Source organism: Haliaeetus leucocephalus, unplaced genomic scaffold (assembly GCF_000737465.1).
Source record: "Haliaeetus leucocephalus isolate CR32 unplaced genomic scaffold, Haliaeetus_leucocephalus-4.0 Scaffold317, whole genome shotgun sequence".
NCBI lineage: Eukaryota > Metazoa > Chordata > Aves > Accipitriformes > Accipitridae > Haliaeetus > Haliaeetus leucocephalus.
This window is the reverse complement of record NW_010972753.1, coordinates 2744531-2748460: the sequence shown is the minus strand read 5'-3', so window position 1 is coordinate 2748460 and position 3930 is coordinate 2744531. Positions and strand designations below refer to the sequence as shown.

Here is a 3930-nt window from a genome sequence, read left to right as displayed (position 1 = left end):
CGCGCCTCGCGCCTGCCGCCGGGTAACGGTCGTGGGCTGAGGGCGGTGAGGGGCGGCCCTGAGGCGGGGGGGGGGGGGGTTAAAAGGGACCCCCGGGGAGCACGAGTGTGTGGTTTTATTTGCGGCTTTGGGTTACCGCTGTGAGGACGAAGGTCAGGGGAATTGGCGCCTCGAAGTATTTCTGTGAGAAATGGGCTTTTGACAGGCCGCGGTTACTTGGTGCTGCGTGTAGTATGGGCGTCAAGTACTGCCACTGCTTCGGTAGGGTGATCGGGGTGGGGACGTAGTTTGGTTGAAAGATACACCGAAAAAGGAGATTCATCCGGTGTCTGGGGTTTACGCATCAATATTTGTCTCACAGCATGGCGGTGTAGGTTTGTTTGGGGCAGCGAGTGGGTGTGATGCAGAAAGGAAGATGGGGGTAAAACTGGAACAAGATATGCTTGTATATACGGGAAATTAACATATTTAATTTGATGTCTGATCAGCTTATCTGCTTGAACAGTAAAATCTCACTGTACATATGTTAGTAATCTCTGCTGGCCATCAGCCTGATAAGATTTTGAATTTCAACATTTCTCTTGTTACTGTCTTTTGTAGGCTGAGTGCTTGGTGTTAGGGAGACTGTACGGACATAAGACCCTGCCCCAAGATCTGAACAGCTTGAATCTTTTGTACCAAACAGCTAAAAACCCCGCCAAATGTGTGCTGTTTTCAGAGTTGGGTACAACATCAACGCTTTAAAAATCGAGTAAAATCCCTGATCCAGTGATGAGAGCCAGCTTAGAGGTTCAACAGAGACTAAAGGCCAAATTCACAACCCTCCCCGTGGGAAATTGAACTGACTTCTCTTTCATAGAAACCTCTTAAAGTTGAGGTTGCTACTCATAGGACTTCTATGATCAGAGAAACAGGTTTCAGTGTAAGTAACAAGTTATGTAGAATACATGTACGTTCATAAACAGTGGCTTTGCCGGCTGGAAAATGTGATGGTTCTCAGATTTTGCCTGGCTAACTGCTTGGGTCAAAAAAACAGGTTTGGAGCAGACAACCATGTGATTGAAATGCGATGATAGAAATCTGTGTGAAACTGGTATGCCTGGTTTAACAATGCTTGTAACCTCCCACTTTCGCAAATACTACTATTTCCATTCTTTCCTGATAACAAGAGTTAGGAGTGCGTTCTGCTGGAGATACCTAGAGGAAATACATTGCCAGCATTCTTGTTTTGAAGAAATGAATATGAACATGTGGTGAGAAACCTTACAGTATGTATAATGGTATTACCAATGACAAAATGTGTTTTGTCTTGCAACCCAATAATTTTGCACATTGGGCCAGAAGATAAATTTTCATCCCTAATCTTTCATCAGGCAACATGATGTTTTCAGTTTTGTATAAAATATCTCACTTCTGGGAAAAAACAATAGATGCATATGACCAAGATACACAAAGTATAGTGGGAACATGATGCAATACTTGCTTGTAGTTGCCTCGACGTCCAGGCATGTATAATCACTCTTTTATGAAAATGAACTGAAAATACTAGACTCTGTAGTTACTTAGCTGTTTAAATTATGCAATAATGCAGTGCAGTGTAAAATTACGGAAACAGTTTTTGTCACATTTGCAGCAGCCTTTAGAAAGGATTTAATCCTTGCCAAGAACCCTGTCAGGAATCTTAAAAAAAAATACACAAACTGTTGCTCCTGTTTTAACAATGAGATTATATATTTTACATATTATGAGATACTCTTGTTACTTTGATTCACTGTATTTGGAAATATTTGTAGTATGAAGAAAAACCAGAGAAGTCTAACGACTGCAAATGTCTAAGTAGGTAAAAACATTTCTAGGAGTTGCCAAGTATATTATACATATAAGTTAAATAAAGTTTAAAATTGTTCAAATTAAATGGTAAATAGTGTATCAATATAACTCAAAAATGTATGTCCAGAATTTTATTCATTGCAATAGTCTCATTTGAGCCAGTGGGAGCTAGTTAGTAACCAACTTTGTACAGATGCCTAAATTAGAGGGGTCAGTGCAAATCTCTATGTAAATTAATATTAACTGTGGTAATGTTGATACTGCTGGTCATTATGGAGGGCCCAGATTTAACAGTCTCACCTTTTTGTTTAGGAGATTAGAATTGAGGCATTATTAACATATTTTGATTTTTCGGTGGGGGCAAATTGTCCAATGTGAATGAAAAGGGAATGGCGGGGGGGGTGTTTTGCTTTTAAATCTTGAGAATAAGTGTGTCAAAGCTGTTGGGCTTTTTTTTTTTTTTTTTTTGGCTAGGATTGAGGTCCCCTTCTGTGGCAGTGTGTAGGAGAGACCTGAAGATCATCTTATGCCTCAGCTTGCCACAAACTGCAAACAGCAAAATGACAGTCAGGTAAACAAAAACAGCCCTGTTTAGCTTTTTCCACCCTCGCTGACCTAGGAAGGTCGGAAGTCTGAAGAGGGCAGAAGGATGCATGAAGTTTTGGTTGTATCATTTCTGTGTGTGAGAAACTTACTTTCTACTCCAGTTTTTCTTTGCTGAAGCGTGAGATGTGAGCGGGTATGTGCTTGGTGCAGGGGAAGACATGCCCTATGAATAAGGGAGAGAATGTCTTTCCTTTGAGACTTAGGTGGCAGGAACGGTAGCTGTCTTGGCAGAGTCAGTACGTAAAGTCGGTTGTTTTGCCGTAAGTGCACAAGTAACGGGTTTTAAAACAGTGACTGGGGAGATGGGGCAAACTTACCGCACGAGTAAGCGGATGAGGTGGAATAGTATGAAGTTTGATGAGTGGAGAGAGGTCAGGCCGTTGGGATGGAGGAGTGAATGGGAGCAGGTTGATTGTAGTGTGGAATAAGTAGGCCATGAGGGAGCAGTAGGAGGGCAGTTGAACAGAGTGGGAATAGCGGTGGGAAGTCTTTTGTGAAGCAGCGCATGGAATAGCAGGTTCATTGTGTGAAGCTGTGAAAGGTGGGAAAGACATTCAGCTCAGGGGTGGCAGCTATAGAGGAGGTACGCTCTTGTTTTATAAATCAAGAATGGGGTGGGGGTGGTAACGAGAGACTGAAAATAGGCAATGAAGGGGCTCGGAACAGCCATAAACAGGGAGAGGATGGCAGCCTGTGGCCTGCTATTTAAAGCGGGGAGTGCGATAGAAGGTGACAGGGAGGTACTTAGCAGGTAGCGAATGGTTTGGGGGTGGCAGTGGCAAACCAAAGGTCCACCTCTTACAATAAAGTCGGAGTTTGCCAGGCAAAGGCAAGAGGGAGAAAGCAAGGAGGTGATGTTTGTGCTAAGGCAAAGCCCTGTTCATCCCACGCTGGGCTGCAGTTCCCCGCGAGCTGCTTGCAGTTTGTTGCTTGAGGGTGGCTACGCTGAGCGCCTGTGGCCCGGCGGCCCTGACCCGTCATTGGGCTCCGGTGACCCGGTTCTCACGCCGGCTGGCAAGGCTGTCTGTGGCGAGAAGGGAGCCGGGATCAGCCCGTGGCACCTGCGGCCAGCCAGCTGTCAGGGGTGCAGGAGTTCAGCGAGCTCCGAACGGGGATTGCTCTTTGCCCTGGGGTGGGTTGCAGCAGTCCACTCCCGTGGGGCTGCTCCCCGAGAAAAACCCAGAAAAAAGACCAAAGCCTTGAGGAAAAAAGGGGCCGCGGATTTGCGGCGGGACCCGGCCTGGAGGCAGAGGGGTGGAAGAGAACAACGCGAGCTTGAGCCACCAAAAGCAGACGCCTGCGGACGAGTGTCCTTAAGAGCCGGACGCAGACGATGCTTGTCGGTGCTGCTTTCCCGAGACCCCAGCCCTGCGCGGCCCGCGCTAGCCCCCGGTAAGGGACTCCTCTCCCAGGGGGACGTGCCCGGTCTCTCCCCACGGCTGCCGGTGCGAGCCGGCGGTGGCAGGGCCGGGAAAACGCCGGTGGGACGGGGCA

At 46.7% G+C, this 3930-nt stretch overlaps 1 protein-coding gene across 3 annotated transcripts in view; it reads left to right on the top strand.

Moving 5' to 3' along the window:
- The first annotated feature begins 1 nt into the window (after nt 1).
- Nucleotides 2–3930, top strand: part of KLHL15 (kelch-like family member 15) — a 29903-nt gene continuing 25974 nt past the window's right edge. Inside the window, exons 1-3 of one of the 3 annotated variants that reach the window (XM_010571287.1) lie at nt 2–22; nt 601–922; nt 2305–2401. The gene's annotated coding sequence lies outside the window, so the exon portion shown is untranslated. The other 2 variants (XM_010571288.1, XM_010571290.1) reach the window with 2 other exon arrangements.